Source organism: Plodia interpunctella, chromosome 23 (assembly GCF_027563975.2).
Source record: "Plodia interpunctella isolate USDA-ARS_2022_Savannah chromosome 23, ilPloInte3.2, whole genome shotgun sequence".
In the NCBI taxonomy this organism is placed as follows: Eukaryota; Metazoa; Arthropoda; class Insecta; order Lepidoptera; family Pyralidae; genus Plodia; species Plodia interpunctella.
The window spans coordinates 6,708,024-6,730,253 of record NC_071316.1 but is presented as its reverse complement, the minus strand read 5'-3'; the positions used below and the strand labels follow the sequence as shown (position 1 = coordinate 6,730,253).

At 36.2% G+C, this 22,230-nt stretch overlaps 1 protein-coding gene across 1 annotated transcript in view; it reads right to left on the bottom strand.

Annotated features, from left to right (window-relative positions):
• Nucleotides 1-22,230, bottom strand: part of Cals (Calsyntenin) — a 157,923-nt gene that overhangs the window by 98,330 nt on the left and 37,363 nt on the right. The gene's annotated exons all lie outside the window — the stretch shown is intronic.

Below are 22,230 nucleotides of genomic sequence, written 5' to 3'. Positions count from 1 at the left end.
ATTGACAGCCAAACAGTTTAGTTCAAATAACAAAACTAAGTTATCACCAGTTACCTAAAAGAAGTTAATATAATATTACTAAACTCTGTTTACAAAACATGTTTTAGTTACTTGTAGCCCTCAGTTTAGTAGTCACTCGATTTTGGTGATATGCAGCTAAACTTTTAGCTACTAGCAACCATTTTTTTTTTTCAGTGTAGTTGGGTTCACTCCCAGTGCGAAGCGAGAGTAGCCCAGTGGTTAAGACCTTCCGCCTGTGATCGTAAGGTCCCAGGTTCGTATCCTACTCGTGTCACATGAGTATATACACCAATTTTACTCACGTGTAATAAAACTAACTTTCACAGAACACACTTGTCTCTGGTGAAGGAAAAACATCGTGAGGACGAAACCTGCACTGTAGTAGATAACATCTGATGTGTGAAAAAGAGAAGGCAACGGCCACCCACTCAATTAATATTACCAAGAGTGTCGTTGACGTTGCGTGTTTCATTCCACTTAATGACCACGACCCTCAGTCTTGAGTTATACGACCGTAAAAAGAGGAAGGTTTGGGAAGAAACTACGACAATACTATAACTAGTTGACACCGGTATAAACCCATCGATCTTATGTAATACGGTGCTAAAAGTAAACCAAAACCAATCGTTACCAGAATCTGAAGTCCTAAATATGTCGACATCGATGCAAATCCAGTTCCAAAAGCCAGTCTATAAATACCCGACCTGCGACCGCCGTCTGCCTGAGTGACGTCATGTCTGCCATACGGAGACTTCACCTGACTGGCGCCGTACCCTGTATGTCTAGTGCTAATCCACTAAATTACATACATACCACCAGTTTTATTTTAATACCTGAATTTCTGAACGTAACCGTCAACCACGGAAACTTTCATCACGGAAAGACATACTGTTACCGTGGGAAAATCACGCGGACGAGGCCCCAGTCTGAAGCTTATTTATTATGAATTCTGTGACTTCAACCTACCCAAAATCATTGCAAATTCACCCCAATTACCATCGCATAGAGTTCCATGCGAGGTAATGTGGCATCTGTACAATATCATGTCTTGAACTTGGACTATTAAAACTTTACAACCCTGTATATTGGATTCCTGCGCTAATTCCCACAGCAAATACTGAAAAACTCGTAAAACATGCCGATAAATTAGTACCAGCAAACAACACCAGGTGGCGCAGAACCTAATGGCGGACAACTAAAACAGGATCGCGACAATTAGAAGGATTAGAAAGGTGATAAATAATGTATTCCATTGTTTGCGCATCTCCTTACACATAAACACGTATCTTTGTCTCGGACAGAATACGACGCGAATCAATTTATGTTGCGTAGTTTGTGAGCTTTTTTTATATTATAAAAACCAGCAATGTACGCGAATCTACCAAATTTTGGTAAAATGTTGTGTGGAGCAAGCATTGGGAATGTTAATGACCACTAAACAATAAACGTTTCATTTTATATTGCCTTTCGTTATATCAATGGTATCGTCATTTTAGAGTAACTAGCGTATTAAAATGTTAATATTTCTAACTCCACACAAACCTAGAGACATAAAGCTCATTACCGAGTCGACTTTCATATCGTAAAAGCTAAGCTCACACATTGTTGTCGCCTCGACGAGACATCTTTGTGACTACGACATATCGAGGCTGCAGATGGATAATGCTGTATTTTTAACTCAACATTGGTTTACTGTAAGGCTGTAAGCCAAATCTTATCTTCAAATGAAGTATTTTTTTTTACGCTGACCCCATGCTTCGTGAAGGCAACTCATGCCGAGATGAGAGGGAGTTAATTGGCTGTAAGAATTCGCTCAAAATTACAATGTTTAAAATAAATTTTGCTTCCATTTGAAAATGTGACGTGCTTAAATTATATTTTATAATTGTCAGTATCTTTTTTCAATCTGAGCTAATATTGTTTAGTCAGTGTTTAACTTCAAAGGTCGTTTTAAGTCTATAGTTTTAAATAATATTCTTCTATTGTCTTGACGGCAGCGCCTAATGAAGCCTTGGTGGTGGCTCGGTTCTGACAAGACAATATTTACTATCCAATTGAGCGTTTAAAGACTCCCACACCACCGTCCGCAAATAATAAGAAGTAAGATTGTTCTAAGAACCTCACCCGTAACTTATCCGTATGATTCGTACGATTATATATACTTTTGTACAGGGTTGTTTCAGGTCTTTGATCACTTCCCATCGGTTAACACGCTCGTTTGCCGTTCAAAATAATACACGTGACAATTCTATACCCTCTTTAATTTATAACAAGCACTCAAGGAGATGAAACGTCTCCACCGTTCCAAGGCTCACAAATTTACAGAATATACCTGCCTCGAGCGTAAATCTAAGGTTTACGAACGCAATACGGATCGTTTCTACAATTAATCTTTTGATTAAAGAATCCATTAAGTCTGTTGCTGTTCGATTCCGACGCCATTTTGTTTTAATCAACTCGAGAATTTAATTCGATTGGGTTTTATACTAGCTATTGCCTGTAAGACGTGGAATTTTTAAGGTCATATTTTTTCAAAGATGCTGTTTTCACAAATATAAAAATTTGTCTAACTCTCCTTTTTGTGAAACTTTCTCCTTTTGTTATTTTTTTTTCACATTTATAAGGTTCCTTTACCTAAATGAATTATCCCAATTCTCATAAGAGCTGAAACGAAATGAACACAATAATCCGGATCCAGAAGCATGTGGATATGGCGAGGAAATCGCTCGCTAAAAAGGGGTTGATAACTTTCCAGTATTTTAAATTTGAACCCTATTTCGATGAGCATAAGATATTGTTATTTTTAGACGTATCTTACTATTCAAAGTTCGGAATTGAACCTTATTGCTTTGTAAGTAAAGGTGTTGTAGATTTTAGACGTTAATCCCGCAATATGACGCGGTTCATGTTTACAACAGAGATTGCTAGGTAACCTAATACAACCTCATTCTACGTCCTTTGAACCGGGTCTTAACTGCGGTTAAATTGCTGTTTAGTTAACTTAGACCACACTTACATTGCGGATTGGGTGAACATACGAATAACATATGCTACATGTAAAATGTATTAAGTTACTTATATAAGACGAATACCTACAGGTCCAGTGGAAAAACGAATTTTTGACTTGTGGTCCAACCCATGTCGTCTTACTGGTGTCATAGTGTATATATTGTAAGTATGTATATTACAATTAAATGGACGAATGTGTAATGGCGCGGCGTTACTAACCTTACCAATAAAATCTAAGCAATTTTATTGTCACTACATAAAATCAAGACTGTAATAAAACCTTTAATATACTCCTACGCATCGGCTGCTATAAGAAGTCATCAAAAAACCTATAAATACATTGATAAGGCACTGATAAATCAGTTATGTCGGTCTTTACGTTCGCATAAAACTTTATTAAAACATAACCTGCGAAAACGTTATAATTATGAACAGAGATGGGCAGAATCGGCCGGAATTCGGACTGTTTCAAAAGGTTTTGGTTCGACTCAATGGATTATTTAAAAAAAATCGTAAATATATCATATTACAAGATGGCGTGGCGGACAGATGACACCATAAAAGTAGGAGGTACCTAATATATGGATTAGATTAGCACAGATTGGCGTAAAAGAAGAGAGGTCTATGACCAGCTGTGATCTATGATAGGCTGTGTGGCCAATGTGATGATAACAAAAAAAGAAAAGTCCTTTCCTACTCTTCATAAACTGGGTTTTTAGTAATAGTCCGCTAGAATTATAGTTGTGGATGCTCTCGCAACGTAATCACCTTCACCTATTTAATGCCATATGTCCGGTCATCGCCATTACTGTGATGAGTCAGTTTCAATACAGAATTTTCGAAGGAATTCGTTCGTATCTAATGTCTTTTATGCTGGCTATACTGAATGAACATAGTTACTGGAAGTATTGTATAATCTGTGACACAATGTAGTTAGTATGATACGTTTTTATTTACTGCTATGAAAAAAAAAGCCGAAACGCCACGTATTGGTGGAGAGTTGTCGCAATCTATATGTACTTAAGAACTTAAACTAGTTTTGTTAAGACATTGAAGACATTTAAACTGTTAAAACGCATGATTGAAGGTATTTATCGAGAGACAATGATCTTAATTGTACTCACAAAATTTAATGAGGAAATAAGAGGCAGAGCCACACAGAATACCAATACGCGCCTTTTTACAAATTGCTCGACGTCATTCCAATATCAAGAGGTATCTACTGTTCGCTGAATGCCGATCACAGATATCGATAAGTGCCATTATTTGAAATTACATAAAATGCCCCATTCTACCATTCGGTCAGAAATTATTGTCAGATATGATAGAATATCAATGAGAGTGTTACCGAATAAAGAAATAAAAATGGCGTCCACCGGTACACGGTAAATCCCAAATAACTCGACGGCATCGTACAAATAACCAAACATTTATACTTTATTTAAGCTTTTAAAGTTTCACCTGTCCCGATTTTTGTCAGTAATCAAATCTTTCAAGTTTAATTTCACTTATTATACAGAGTTGAAATTTTCCACGTAGCTAGTCTAGTTTCCATTACAATGCATTATTATGATGAGCATGACCATCAAGGTCAGGATCGGCTCAACAACTCTTCACTCTGTTTACTACACGGATAATATTATTTCTATCACAAGTTGTATGCAGCAAGATCTCTATCATCATCATCGGCATCAATAAAAGCTTGTGGCAAAATGTTACTTTTGTAAAATATTTGCTAAGTATATTTGTATTGTATATGAAAACGAAAACTACATTTCCCCGAGTTCATCACAAAGGAACTGATGTAGCTTTAAATCTTCGCATACCAAAGGACTATTTTGTACTTCATTACACCTCGGGATCCGCCGTGATTCGGCTTTGTGCTTGGTGGATTGCGTTTCCGTAATTTCTATAGAGTTCGTTTCCTGTAGTGTTCCCTTTTTAGGGTTCAGTAATTCAGAAAGAAAAATTCCTTTCATACAAAATAAAATACATTTATAATGTAATAATAAATATTGTAATGTTCTTTGCAAATGAATCTTTACATATTATAAAACAGAGTCCTCTGCTGCGTCCTGTCTGTTCGTTTTCAAGCGGTTTGATCACCAACAGCGTGGATTCTGTGGAAGGTTTTGGACAGGATTTGACAGTTTTATTTAACAAATCGCATGCGGGACTAGATACCACTTGGTTACTTTATATTTATTTCTTCTTTGCGTGTCGACTCGACGCTCTCCTACGATATTAGAATTATATTTTCGCGGACTAGTGTCGTGACACTAAAACTCCCCAAATCAACCCCAAGTGAAATTGGATATTGATGAAGAAGAAGAAGAAGTGTTGTGCCTCCGTGGTAATAGTGTCAGCTTTGCAATTAAATTTGATAGATTTCCCCAGTAATCTTGTTAGTTATAATAGAAATGTGATCATTTAATGAACTTGTTAGTAGCAAATGCACTAATGAGTCCACGGGGAGCCGGGCCAGTCTAGCTCTAAGCCCGGGGATAAACCCTGACATTTATGAATGTGGCACTAACACTGCGAAATTAAAACCGGATTAGTGGCCACCAGATGGCGCTTCATAGTGGTTTACTGGTAATTCTACGTTAAATTAATAGAAGTTTTTTTACAAAAATGGACTTTTCGATGCAAGCTTTCTTGTAGACAGAACTCTTCAAAGAGTACCTTCGTTGGGAGCCCATCCTGGATCACCATTAGGTCATGTTTATCATAATAATCGTGGAATATTTCAACTGTGTAGTTGGGACAAGCGGTTGTAATATTTGATTAGAGACAGACAGAACAGGTGAAATCTCTTTCAATAAAGAATTAGATATGAAATTATCTCTAGAAGAGCTATTTTCCAGCTCCCTAAGAATTGAAGGCAAGGCATACTGTCCCAAGGCCGGCTCTCGACCCACTGCCCCGTCCGTCCTCGCCCTAATATCTCAACAACCGTTAACTTTTAATTGTTTCGTCTTCATTGGAGTTTTTACGACCGTCTGTCATAATAAACTGTTAAATATTATATAATTACGGGGCTCTGGGTTTTTCAGGCGTTTCGTTATAGTATTTAATAATAAACTGCGTAAAATGTGTCAATTAATCGTAATCATCACCGTATTGTTGTCACTACTACTTTATTGTAAAGGCCATTTCATCTGCATGACAATTTTAAATTACTTCTTAAAAATTCTCACGGCTTTGCATTCTAGAGCTCAGTGATTTTTTATACATATTCAAAAAATAGATAATATCCAGCCTACCTGGCGTGTTCCAAGTCCTTAACCATGACGTTCCTAAGCGCGGAGCTTAAAAGTAAATTTGAAATTCATTTATTTTTAAGCCTTCAGCGTATCCATGGCAGGAAATGGTAGTCCTATAATAGGGCGGAACCACACGCCTCAGAAATCGAGCCAACCCGATCGCAACGCCACCGTTTCGCTATTGTCCAAGTCACCCACACAGTTCGCGTGACCAGTCAGAAAGCTTCCATCCGAATTGATTTCACAAAGGTTGCGTCATGAGTCTGTTCGTCCGCCGTGTTTTATTTAGCTAACGTTAAAGCTATATACTGCGCCGTGTTTCTAAAGTCGTTGTGTATTATTCAGTTCCAAATTAATGTCAACTATGTGTAATAAGAGAGTTAAGAAGTAGGTACTCATTTTTACAAAAGCAGAATAGAACCTTCATCATCAATGATTATAAAACAAACACAAAACACATCTATGTCCAGACATGGTGGCCATTACCGCCACGGTATATCGGTCCTCAATATCGATAAGGTGCCCATCCAGATACCTTGAAACAAAATAACGAGGTATCAAAAGAAGAGGATACATAATGGCAAGCCCTTCTGGCATGATATAGACCAATACTGTTTAAATGAGTTTCTATCAATATTTCTTCTCAGCAGTCGTCGTTCCGAAACGTAGTTAGTAGATTTTGAGCAATATGATTTAAAAAATGTCGTGAAAGTCCAAATTACATATTTTAACCATAGTCACGTCAAATTTTCACACCAGTAGTGTGACCAATGTAAGTAAGTACAATTTTAACTATCTGTTAGCACCACTGGAATCTATAACGACAAATAATTTAGACCCCACATCACAATACTCATTTTATAGCTCTTTCTACTTTTCCTTCACTCCCAGAAGAGCATAGAAGCAAATTTATATTACTAGTTTATTCGGACTGGGAGGTGACTTCTGTAACTACCCTCCTTTTGAAAGACCTCACTTAAGAGGGTGAGGCATCTGCAAAATCCTTTACGGCCGTTTTATTGAGATATTTGACGTGTTGAGTGTCAGAATGTTATTGCCACATCAAAAAATTTGGGGTGAAAATATGGCATCTGTTCTCAGCCAATGGCGACAATTTGCGAACTGAAACATGTGTTAAAGAAAATTTGGATTTTCGGACAAGATTTCTTTGCTCTTGTAGTTTATCGTTATAAATGCAGAAGTTTTTATTTAAGTACATTTTCTTTAATTTATGACTAGCATTTGCCTAAGGCTTTGCCCGCGTTTTACTTATTTACTTATTATTGTCAATATCTCAGCAACGTATCTCGATGATGCGGTTTTCACAGTTTTCGTGTGATCGCGCACCACACACGGACAGACAACATTGTAAAAATTTCTTTTTTATAATTTTATCTCACAAAATTGTAGAAAAAATATAATTATTATTTCAACTTACGACTATAATTATTTTTCCTTGAACCTATATGTCTGTACATAACTCACTTACAGTTTTATTAATATATATGTCTATGTACCTTTTAAATAAAATAGTTCAAAAAAACGTAGTTGTTATTTAAATAGGAGAATAAATAGAACAAAATCCCCAATACAATGCCATAATATTGCATGCATAAATGCTACGTTTGTCAGATTTTTACACGCAGACAAAGCATTAAATTGTAATGGAATTTGTAATATGATGGAATGATGGACTTTTGTATTCAAAATAAATAAAACATTTCCAGCAATGGCCCATCGCTGACAACAATACGCTTTGATTTCCAGAATCCATCGGTATTGTGACATGAAATGCAGTGTTATGTGAGGATTCCTAGTACGATGATATCGATTTCCGATAAGTATATTTCCATTGGCCATATTTTCGGTAAAAGTGTGAAAATTACCACATTATTATTGGGTTATTTTAAAAGTCCAGCATCCACATAGGACTAGATAAATTATAATGGGATTCTAATGTTTAAATCGATTGGTAACTTCTTTGTTACTTGGAGTCTTTCAAGAAAAGGCTGAAGTACAGTTTATTGCATATTCTTATGCGCTTTGGAAGTCGGCAGTATTATTCATACAGTATTCATAAGAAAAATAAAGCATACGTTAAGCTCAAAGTATGTTTTGTCTCAACAAATATTGTAAAGTGCAAAAGTAACAAAAGATAATTGAACTTAAAGTATGCTTATCTTTTTTATGAATAACAGGGTTAGTTTCAAGTGAATTTTTGACTTCAATAAGTGATCAAGTAATAAGTTTCTTTGGTGATGTCTCCTAACCCGCAATACTCGTTAGTATTGAAAATTATTCTAACGAAATTGGAATTAAGATTTTTTATTTCGATCATTACTTTTCATACTTCGAATAAGTATATGATAATGATAACTCGGAAAAGTATAGCACATTTTTAAAGATTTTTTTCACATTAGTATGACTCGAGCGTTACGTAATACCGTATTTCTGACAGACTACATCCGGCTTCCCGTCCGACAGAAGCTAATTTCCCGCGGGAGCCACCCTGACTCCAGCATTTAAAGATAATCACCCTTATTTCGGGGAAAACTATGCATATTGCCGATAGCGTCCATAAAGCTTCTTGATGGCATGAAATTTCACGGGTCCTCGATTTTAAAAGCGATTTTGAAAGAATATGTTGTAATTAATTTGCCCCGGGGATTCGTTTCCGTAGAAATTTCAATATAAAAAGCCCTATTTCGTACCCCAGTACCGAATTTCATCGCATTTGAGTGATTTGGTGATATACAATCAATCATCCTCGCTAACATTCAAACTTTTGCATTGTATCAGGAAAGGTACGAATTTCAAGAGAATTTTGTATTTCGAAATTAATATATTATTATTTTATATTTATCATTACCTAGAAACATGATAGTAACTTACGCAAGGCTAAATATATATTATATAATATTGGATAATGAAAACGATTTCGGGAATTCGTGAAATAGGTTTGTATAAAAACACACAATATACATTTTAACGTATTCGCGGACGCTCGGCGAGACACAAAATAATTTTAATTATAACTAGGGGCCCGTCCCGATTTGGCTCGGGTAAAAATGTAATAACTTCTACACCTAAACCATTCTAAGTAATCACACTATCCATTGGTGAAAACAGCGTGAAAATCCGTGCAGTAGTTTTTAAGACAGCCAGACACACGTGGCAAAGGAGTTCGTTTTATAATATGTAAGGATGTAAAGATAACTGCTATAGCCGTCATGCGTCCATGAACATGCCAAGCCGCATGCAACAACTAGTCACGAATAGAATTTCACCAACTCGACAATGCCGAATGGACACCGGAATCTAATAATCGACGAGTTTGTCCACGTAATCTGTTTGTTCTGATTGTTTGACCATCGGATGTTTGGTGGCGGAGTTCCAAATTGATTTGTGGATCCATGATAGATCATACTACTAGTGATTGTGGAATATTAGAAGGTTTGTAGTTTACTAATCATTTTGTGGATTTTCTTTATCAGAATAAAGAAAGTCTTATTTATAATAATAATAACTGGTCATGTACGTGTGAGTCGGACTCGCCGTAGATTAAGTATTTTTGTTGTTATGTTATAATTAAGGTTTTCACATATAACACCTTACTACTTGATCGCTTGACTTAACAATTTTGAATTTTTTACAACTGAAAGAGAGCGTAAACCTAGAATTTGGTATATAGCTTTGGTATATAACTTGAAATTAAACTTATGTAGTTTAATTTCAAGTTATACAAAATTGTAAATAAATGGTAAATGGTAACCTAAGTAAATGGGGCAAGACCGAGACAGATAGAGAGACGGATAAGTTTTTTGTTTTCAACTTTTAAGTTACCCTAAAAGGATTTAATTTTGTTTATTTGGGATGACACGATTTTTTTATGTGGGTTCAAAATCAATGGGCCGAACGAAGAATAAACACCTTTGTACTTACAGCTTCTCCATTAACTGCCATTGTCAAAATACGCTGTTCACATCGTATTATTGCTGCACTGTGTCGTCAACGGCAATAATGTGTCAAGAGGCGTTGAATCGTATAAATAGGGAGCTAAAACGTAAAGCGGAGAACAGAGAGGTGTGAGCCTAGTATACTCCACCGACAAGAGCATAGCTCTTAAACAAGATGCAAATAGCTTTGGAGGGAGAGCTATGGAAGGAACTCCAGGACTTTTAATATTCACAATGATTTCATTTGATTGTTTTTATTTAATTATTGTGACATGATATCTACGTGTTTACAATATTTAATAATAGAACACGCACGCGTTTAATTTTACGACATTTTTATCATTAGATTCGCCTGCCGGTATTTTTTTCGTTTGCAAATACCCGACAGGGTTCATATTGTACCAAACTGTAACCCGTGTGCCTAGTGCTAAGAGAACTGATGTATAATATGAATGGCAATTAACATTTTGAATGTAGTAATGGTGGTGCGCGGTAAAATCATCAATGTGTCTTAGACAAAATAGACTTATAGCATAAGTCATACACAAACACAGTTGACCGTGAAGCTGATTGTGTCAAATTATTGTCCAATTAGAGATGACATCACACGAAAACATTCGATAATAGTGCTTTAATAATCCTACTTCCTACTAATCCCACTAATATTATAAATGCGAAAGTTTGAATGTATGTTTCTTTCACGCAAAATCTACTGGACCGATTGTTATGAAATTTGGTACATGGGTAGAATATAACCTGAAATAACACATAGGGTACTTTATCCTGAAATTCCAAAGGGAGCGAAGCCCCGGAGCGCAGCTAGTGTTTTCATGAATGATACGTGTTCAAAAATTTCACCTACCTACTTAAAATATAGGGTACTGATATCCGATTTGTATTTATTTAAAAACTTAATAGTTTTTATTTTTTTGTAATACAAAAACTAAATTAAATATTTAAGAAACCATCAAGTTGCTGGCATCATCTCATCTGCTAAAAAAGAGCAGCTTTCCAAACGTAATTTTAAAAACTTAGCTAAGAAGACTCTGGATCGAAGAGAATTTATTCTCTTACAAATAAAAATAAAACACTTTTTATTCTGTAACTAGCAGTTTCACTCGATTCTCTTCTTACTATTACTTTGACGCAAGAATACGTGTAACTGTCAAGCTCCACAAAACACACCTTAAGCCCTAGGGAAGCACTTCTAAATACAGATCCGATTAATTAAGGCTTGTGTCCCACGCGTCGTTACACAAACATCTGATCCAACTCGATCTAGTAATTTGAGTTTAATTTCCGTATAACAAGGTTGCGGGGAATGTGTGTGTCAGTTACACGTGAGCATTACTATTATTTTAATTAGAAAGTAACTAATTTTAGACTATCGCGTCACTCAAAAAGGTATTAAACGCGCATATGTACCCTTATACTCCGGACGTTTCGGGTCGTGTCGCTCGTTGATCACGGGTCGTTGTAACACAACCCGTAAGGTTCCAGATATAAAGGGTACGTGCGCGTTTAATATATATTTTAAGTAATTAATTAGAAATTACTGGCAATATTAACGTAAAGTTAGATTAAATTTCATTACCATTTCTTGGTATTATTGTAGAGAGGGTATGTTACCTGAAACAAAAGAAATATTATTATTAAAAATGAGTTTTGTCATAATTACACTTTTGAACTCGCGCACTATTTCAGGATCTAGTTCTACCAATAATAGCTACCCTATCTAGCTAAACCCGGCCTACGACTCTCTCTGGGCTCTGTCTACCACAATCAATATATAATACCCCAGACAATTTGGTTGCAATGTCCCTATAAGGGACAGATGTGATACTAGCTTGTCAAAGATTTAAAATTAGACCTTCACAGGCATTTTTCACAAGTTACTCTGAATTATAACTTTCATATTTATAACTAGCTTCGCCCCGGGGCTTCACTCCCGTGGGAATTTCTGTATAAAAGGTACCATATGAGTTATTCCAGATTATATTCCACCGGCGGTGTACTAAATTTCATAACAATCCGTCCAATAGATTTTGCGTGAAAGAGTAACAAACATACATAAATACACATATCCTCACAAACTTTCGCATTTATAATATTAGTAGGAATCCTGTCGGCACAAATTTGTACTATTACATTTACACAAATAAATCCAATGTGCTCTCGCATACAGCATATATATCGCAAGCTATCAAAGCCAGCTGCTCAACCGACCATGCGGCTTGATGCAGCGTTTATGTTATTGTGTTTTCCACCCGGTTAGATCCCAGTCTATAACATGATATGAAATTGGTTCGAAAAATTGCTGCTTTCAAACGAGTGCTTACTTTTTTGTGAGCAATTAATGAAATTAATTAATCCTACCATCCGAAATATCATAAACCTATAGCCCGGAATTCGACGGTATATCCATAAATTACAAGCTGAAAACCAAATTTAGATCTAAACGTCACGGCATTTAAACGTCCCCACTGGTGGGCCTACCTTATGTATGGATAAGGAGTACGGGCCATGTCCACCGCACCAGCCCATTGCGGTTTGGTGGGTTTTAACGACAGCAAATCAAACTCTGAACGTGACTTCCGTAGCACAAAGAAACTCAAGATAATACATTTTGGGTCACCCATCCAAAGATCTAACTGCGCCACAACCACTGCGCCAAATCTATCATAACAAGTCGAGATCACAAAGACATTCTCTTGATCACATGATAGATCACAAAAACATTCTCTCAACTAATATGAAAAGCGGCGGTTCAATGCACACTCGTGTATTTGATTCTCAATCGTTGCATGTAATATGTGCAACGGCGCGGCAGCAATAACGTCAAGATTGAACGATTCCAATTGTACGTATTGAGTTCAAACTGAATTCGAAAAATTGGGATTATATTTTTTATAGTTCATTTTATAAGTATTTTTTTTATAAGTGGGCAAATGAGCATGCGATTTGCGATTGCAATTGTACTAGCATGTCGAACAACTGCTTACGTGTGTGCCTTGAATAAATAAAAATAGAAACAGTCTTGAGAATTTTCCAACGCAAAATCAATTAGGCACATTTTTTTTTAAAACAATTTTATACAAAACGATCGAGAAGTCAAAATTTTGTAAATTCATAATATTCCTCATTCCTGAGGGTCGTGAACTGTGGTCATTATGCTGAGCGAACACAAGACTATCTTGGCAACATTACCGTAGTGGCTTGCCATTCGGATTTACGGAGCCATAAAAACTCTGTCTAAAATCTAAACTAGTATCATTTTGCACAGAAAGCTTTCAAAGAAGTTCCGAACTAAAAAAGTAGTTAAAGGTAAAAGGTAACTATGAAAATAGCTCACAAGCTCCGAATACGTCTGTCTGCGATCCGGAAAATGGCGGTTGGAACAGGAAAATTCCGGTTCGGTTGGCTGCGGTCTGGATTCCGAATACTTGAATGAGATAAATGATTTTTATGTCATTTTAAATCTTTAGAAAGTTATTGGTGTAGGTAACGCTAATGGTTTAATAGCTAGTGAGCGGCTTTTAACAACATCGATATAACGTAACTTTAGGGTTAAAAATAAATAAATAAATATATTAGGACAAATCACACAGATTGAGCTAGCCCCAAATTAAGTACGAGACTTGTGTTATGGGATTCTAACTCAACGATACTATATTTTATAACAAATACATATATAGATAAACATACAAGACAAGGGTCAAACAGAAAAATATCATTTTCCATCATGACCCGACCGGGGATTGAACCCGGGACCTCTCGGTTCAATTATATAGATTATATTATATATATTGATATAGATTAATTTCTTTAGAAGCTTTAGATAAAGGCATCGAATTATAATAGCTTCTTTTATTAACACGTTTATCAGTCGAAGAAAAAATGTGAGGTTATTTATAAGACCCGAAAATCCCAACCATTTAATAACAATTCAGCAGCTACTTTAATCCTTTGGTTAAATCTACTTACATAACTTTTATTTATTGCGTATATCCATGATAAGCAAGACAATGTATATATTTATTGACTTCTTTTAAAAATCCTGGCGCTACAACATGTGATATAATAAAAGTAAAAATTCCTTGATACAATAAAAGACAAAGGACCTATCGTAGCGTCTAAATAGCTAGACAAAAGAAATTGGATGTATGGACGAAAAGGCAAATTAAAAACCCTTTTGGAGCTTTTCAATCTTCTCCCAGGGGTGGGGGGACAAGGAATCTGTAATTAATCTACGTTGAAAGGGACATTTTTCCAGTTAGAAGCGGATCGATCCAGCGCGACGCGGTTAGTTCGTCTTATTTCTGCTAATTGAACGGGTTTGAGGTTACCTTTTATTTAACCGATGCGATCCTGAGATTTCCTAGGTGGATTGGATGGCGGGAATCTGGAATTGCGGGTTCAGAGTGTAAATGTTTTATAGTTTTCCCACGTTGTATCCCGAGGGGATAGTGAGTCTTTTTCTTAGGCGCTTTATGTACTTCCGAAGTAGGGTCGTGTGCTTTGCAATTTTATTTTCTCTTTGTAAGTTTTAAAGGTCTAATTTATCAATGTGGTTACCGAGTAAATTGTAATGTTTTCTGCCAGCTAATGTTTTAATGCAAATGGACACGACAACACGATGCTATCATTTCCTGCCAGTCTTGATACGTGAGGAGAATAGGCATGATAGAATTGAAACCATTCAATACCAGGAGATTGTTCTTAATTTGCGCAATATCATGAGTGTCTGAAAGGTTAAGGTACTCACTTATAGATTATTAAATTTATCTGAGAAAATTTGATTGAAATTAAAGAAAAGCGTCATCATAAACATCTTTCTATATCTGTCTGTCTGTATTCGGTTTAATTGATCTCAACTGTTCCCAGTAAATTGGCCACTGCGTCAATAATGCCAGTCAATTAACTTTCATGCACTCCTGCGGGATATACCTAACTTTTATCCCGACAACGTGAGGATCTGGCGGTGCAGTGGTAAGCGCGGTCGGCATGCGCTAATGGCGGTTAGGCAATATTCGCAATGGTTATTCGTGGGATGGGTGTCTGAAGACTATCTGGGTGTAATAATGGGTGTCTGAGATCTAGAGCTTCGTATTTCGGATGATCTCAGATGTATTTGCCGTCGTTAAAACCCATCAATACGCAATAGGGCACTTTCTTTGCAAATTTTAGCAATCTTTTTCTTGAAATAGCTATGTTGATGATTAAGTTAGTTTCACTTTCATTCTACGAGATATATTGCAGATACAGATACCCAAAATTTTATTTATTTATGTACACGATATAACATTATCCTGACAAAGGATTTTTCACGTTGAAAAATCAATATTCTTCTCTTTGATGTTTTGTGTTGCGTCTGTTGTTAATATACTAGAATCTCCAGAAATCCAATTACTTTTCATGTAGAATAACTTTTTACTTTTTCGTCATAGAGACTATTAAAAGTAATTATGTTCTCCTTTCACGAAGCCAAACACGACAATAGATTGACTAATTTGAGGCGAGTAGGCTTCATTTTAAATTATCACAGTATCACACAAAATGTAATATTACATAGTTGTACTTAATAATAATTTAAAAAAGGCTAAATTAAATCTAAATATATAAATTAATCTTTTAAAGAACAAATATATACAAATATAGCTTTCACCCGCGGCTTCGCCCTCGTGAATTCCCACGGGAACTTTTAATTTTCAACCATGTCCTTATCTCGATTACTAAAAAAAACTGCATGTACGCAAATTTTCAAGAAGATTGGTTAAGTAGGTAAAGCGTGAAGAGATAGCAAACAAATAAACAAACTTAATTTCGCTTTTATAAAATTAGTTAGGATTAGTATAGACAAAAGTGAAGACCTTTATGTAGCTCAAAGCTCGAAAACAAAATAATATTTTCAGTATAATACCTGCGACATTTCATTTTACAGCGATTATTTTAATACGGGGCAATTTTGATCGTACGAAAGATAGACCTTTTATTCAATTACAGTTATAATCAAGTTAAATAATAAAGTCCGTACGTACCAATAAAATTGCAGGATAAATAGGCCAGCTATATTTATCCAGGTTATTCATTACGAGTGCGAAATTATAGCTCGGATCGTTACATTTTTATTTGCGACGCAATATTATTTGTTTGTATAGTAACGAGGGCATACGAACATTTTAGTTATAGCCTACTAATATTATAAATTATCAATAATAATAACTAATATTATTATCCTACTAATTAAAGTATTAACAAACATACACAATACATTTGGTACACGGGTAGAATATAATCTGGAATAACACGTAGGGTACTTTTATCCCAAAATTCCCACGGGAGCGAAGCCCCGGGGCGTAGCTAGTAATAAACAATAATAGATTCTTAAATATATTTGATTGGCGTGGTTCTCAGAGCGTTTCAAAGGCTGCGGCCGTGCTGTTTTTGACACACGGAAAAAGGCATCTGATTCGACTTGATGGCAATTACTAGTGAAATTAAACATAAGTTCACGTTGGTCTAAATTCTTGGGCTTAACCTGCCTATCGATGAACTGGCAGGCAGCCAAAGTAGCAAACTTGCGTGTCTGTGCCTAACTTGGAAAGAGTTGGAAATAGACCGGGAGATAAAAGTTAAAAAGTAACTAGTATAGTTCTACTTTTAACTTATCGACGGCCGTGTTAGCCGGGATATAGACGCAGCGGCCTTTACTGGTTTAGAATATATCTGTGTTTTTATAAATGCTAATTGGTTTTATTTATTACTAGCTGCGCCCCGGGGCTTCGCTCCCGTGCGAATTTCGGGATAAAAGTAGGTACCCTATGTTTTATTCCAGGTTATTATCTACCCGTGTACCAAATTTCATAACAATCGGTCGGTCCAGTAGATAATGCGTGAAGAGGTAACAAACAAACATACTAACTAACCATTTATAATATATATTATAATCAGCACTCGGATCACAATCATAACCTGTTTTGATATACCTTTTGACTATGTACATTATGTACTTTTATATATTATTAGAAAAAAACATTGCAAGAAACAATAATGGTAAGCCGATCTGGCATGATAGGGACCAACACTGTTCAAATGAGTTTCTTTCGGTATTTCTTCTCAGCAGTGGTCGTTCCGAAATGCCAATAGTTTGTAGCTTGTGAGAAATAACTATAAATATTAATATAAATTGACGAGAAAAAGTGCCTGTGAAGGTCTAATTTCTGAATAAATGATTTTAATTTGAATAAAGTCATGTTAGATACTTTTAGGGGTCTTAAATAAAATTTGACTCAGGGCTCCGACGCTCAGCGGATGTGGAAGAAACTGGAAAACACTCAAAACACAGTCAATAAATGCAATGCTTGTTGCGAAGTAAAATATTTACTAATAAGTTTTTTTAACATTTACAATCTCTTCTCCCTTTCTAGTCGTATTTCCTCATGTCTGAGGATCGTGGTCATTACTTAGAAAGAAACACACACAATAACTTTCTTGGCACTATTAATGGAGTGGTTTGTCATTGCCTTCTTTCTCCTTAATAATCATTAATAATCAACCAGTGTGCAGGTTCCCGCAAGTTGTTTGCCTTCACTGGAAGCAGGTGGTCAGGTCTAAGAAAACTATTGTACATAAGTCACATAAAAAACTTCATGTAGCATATGTAGGATTCGAACCTCGGACCTTTGGATCCAGAGGCGTCTTAACCATTCATTACACCACCACCGCTTCAATCAAGAATCTTTTCATTAAGCCATTAAAATTGTATTAACACTCCAAATAAAATATACATATCTAGAGCTAAAAACAATTCGTTTAATTAGTTGATTATCGTTAACGGCTTGATTAAAAATTAAAGTTATTCCGAGGGAATAACTCGCGGGTTGGATTACACGATTTAATTAAGGAGATGTCAATCTGTTAACGATATTGGAAAACGTGGATCTCATTTTCATTGTATTAATCCATGGGATTCTATTACAGAATAGGATCAGGCGGAAAAATTCATACTTCCATTATTTACTAATGTTATAAATGTGACAGTGTATGTGACTTGTCCTACTTTCACGCCAAAATAAAATTATAATATTTCTCGCAAAAGTAAGAAATGCAGTTTGGGGAAATTTGTCCTAGTTTTCGGTTTCTGAAACTATTCCATGTTTTCACACTGAAAAAAAACAGCACAAATCACATAAAGGAGGCTTCAAACCTGAAACGATCTTGATTCATCTTGTTATAGAAACTAGAAGACCAATGAAACCCTACCACTTTCGGTGCCAACAATAATAGTTATTACTATTATTGTTGGCACCGTATTTGAAACGGGGAAATACTTCTTCTTCTTCCTTTATAGTCAGTAAATTAAACTCCCTAAAATAATTGAAAATCAAACCAAGAAATGAAAACTTTATTAACTTGTGGAACGTTTACATCCAATCTTTCAAATTAATCAAAGAAAAGTTCAGGAGCTTTTGCGGTTCTATTAACTTCCTCGAATACTTAGTAAGCGAGTCAACTTTAAATGAACATGGAAAATTGGACAGAAACCCGTATATTTGTTTTTGGGAAGCACTGCATTAGGATTCCGAACACGAGCTTACAATGGAGCTTTCACACCCGGGGAGCGGAACGAAAAAAGCTCCGCAATGTTTTGGGAAAGCGCGACGAACGGGGCGCCCTATTTTCATACCACCGAGATGCGTGTCAGTTAGTACAATGTATTATTATTATTTATTTTTTAGGACAAGTCACACAGATTGAGCTAGCCCCAAAGTAAGTTCTAGACTTGTGTTATGGGATACTAACTCAACGATACTATATTGTATAACATAAACATATATAGATAAACATCCAAGACCAGGGTCAATCAGAAAAAGATAATTTTCCATCATGACCCGACCGGGGATGGATCGAACCCGGGACCTCTCGGTTCAGAGGCAAGCACCACTGCGCCACCGAGGTCGTCAAAATGTGCGTATTCGGATTTCTTTTTGTTTCTATTTTCACAAGAGGTTATGATTTATTTATGTTTCAGGGACAATTAAACTGACATATTAATATAATAATAATATAATAATAATAACTAAATAATAATAACTAAAGGTGCTTGCGGAACTATGTACGCTCTTGTGGAAATATCTAACAAAGACTACCCATGATATATTGCACTGAGTAAAACCACTCAAATTGTTTACAAAATTTCATCAATATCCGCCCATTGATTGAGGAACAACCTGCATTTAAACTTTAGCATAGTAAGTATAATAATAAACGTAAATGAATTCAGTGAAAATAATTCGAATGCGAATTAAGAACATTTAGGATGGAACAACAAAATAGAGACCCGAATGTCCTGCTTTTGTCGGAGATATATTTTTCTCGAACAGCGCCCATATTTTAGGCGACATTTTAAAGGGATCGGACACCAGCCCCGGCTAGGGTGGCCAAACGGCAAGGAATTTTAGGATAATTTGTCAGCGACATGGGAATATTGTTACGCTAGGAATGGAGTGATAAATTAGTCGTGAATGTATAAAAAAAATATGTCTAAAAGTTACGATAATCAACGATAAGTTAAAGTTCTTAATCACCCAATTTCAATATTCATAAAACGATATTGTATTTCTGTTTGATTTTCATTACAACTTTCCATAATCAATCAATCTTCTTTACTGATTTCATACGATTGAGTGGAAGCAGGTGTCTTTGTTATTAGTTTCCTTTTTAAATCACAGATACCTTATTGTATATAATAAATTAAGTGAAACAATATTGATGTATGTCTGTCGAAAACGATCATAATGATCGATAATGATACGATTACGATAATGATAAATCTGTGTAAACTAAAGAACAAATGTGCCAAACAAACAAATGCTTCTTCTCTTCCCTTGGCTTTGGCAGTAGGAGCAAACCGAGGCCAACAGAGCTGAATTGACGTCGTAAAGATGGACATGCTTATCCATGGTTTAATAACTAAAGACGCCTGTGATGCCTGTGCAAACTATAGGGGAAAAAGTAGGATGACGGATCCTGGACTCCAATAGAAGTCTCTACGACTGAGGAGGAAACCGGGAAAACGCTCAAATGATCATTGTTATGGTTTGCATGACCTGGTCAGGTAAGATCAGCTGCTAACGATAGAACACTTCGAAGGTTGACTGGACGGATAGACATGGTAATTTTACATTGTGTGCACCAAGATCGGATATGGATTTTTTAAGCTCGGGTTTAAACTGGGCGTAATCGTATTTTCTCGGGCGTAAATCTATCTCGGATAAAAAATTATCTTCACGTTGCAAAGTTTATTTTATAATCTTATTTGCCACTGTTATCGCTTCAAGCGGTCTGGCAATAGTTTCCCTCACGACGGCCATAAATTGCCGAGTTCACTAAAACAATTTTCGCGACCAACTGAGTGGGTAATTGGTTAAATGCGCTCACAAATTGACGCTATGGCGGTGGCGTCAATTCATAGTGCTGCTTCAGAGTTTTAGATAAATCAGATAAATTCTAATCTTATTCGTGGAATGTGTGGTAAATAACACTGACGTCAGATTTTATTCAAGTCGCCAGTGTGCAGGATTCCTGTCCTCGATATGTTTTCCTTCACCGATAGCGACATTTGGCCTTAGAAATCTAATACAGTACACGAGTCAGATTGGTATAGAAACTAATGTAGAATGAGCGAGATTCGAACCTGAGACCACTCGATTACAAAGCCTTAACCCACTATAACCAATCAAATAATTACGAGTATTTAAATTGCCTCAAATTGCCTTTAGTGTAAAATTATAGTTTATGTCTAAAAATTAAAATTGCTTCTTTGAAGAAGCTCTTTCTTCAAAATGACGCAGAAACACTGTATTTCATTTTTAGGCTATATTGCCTCCAATTGTAGTTTATTCCGCTGTTTGTTAACAGCGCATGAGTTACTTTTTTAAGCAAAATGGCATGCTGCCTACCTGATGGTGTGCGGACATCGTAGCCCACAACACTAAACATGTAACATGTGCGTTGCCGGCCCTAAATTAATCTTTTCACGCACTTTTTGACGAAGTCCATGTGGTAGAAATTGTCTCTGCAGAAAACCATTGCAGGGCGCTCATTTCATGTTACTGAAATCGTGAGGAAATATGAAGTGTACGTATTGCCACAATCATATCAGTCCGGTGTCTCAGACATAAGTGTATGCATGTTATATCCACAATCGTGTCACGTCGTCTAATTACCCCGAGCAAGCAGAGATCTGACATGCCGCAGAACAACGAGCGCACAGAAGGGTAGATCTGTGCAGGAGACAAAATTTTTACGAGAACATAATCATATCGCCACGACATCGATGAAATTATGTGGAACTTTAGTAGCGTCTGTCTCTCTCTCGTCTTCGCGTGTGCATTGGATGCTGTGAAGCTGCAAAGTCCGAGACCAGCCAGATTGAAAATTAAATTGTGCTTATGTCCTTATAGACATGTTTGTTATTCCTTAAGGGGTAGGCAGAGACAACAAACAGTTGCGAAACTCAAAGTCCGCGATTAGATGTATGGCGGGTTTATTTGCGGAATTAAAATTAAATAGTGACAGGTTGCTAGTTCATCGCAAATGAGAAGAATCTCAAATGTCATCAAATATCTCAAATGTCCTTTCCCTTGATTGACTTAGGAGAAGCTGGCGCGTTCTATTTTTTTAGCTCCGAAACCAGCAGTGAAAACAAACACGAAGGAATTTCCTTCATTATTAGCAAGAAAAGAAAATCAATCTTTCGGATCAATCGGATCTGTGATAAAGTTTATATTTTACGAACGGAATGGAGGGAACTTCTTTTCTTCATCTTTTTCCTTCTGGAAGATTCCGTTCTCTCCATATTTTCGCAATCGTCTACATAGAATGTGGCTGGTATAAACAGACGACGTCACGTCCGGGGATTCAATTAGCTTTGTTTGAGACCACAGAGAATAATACAGATCGAGATATTCAAACCA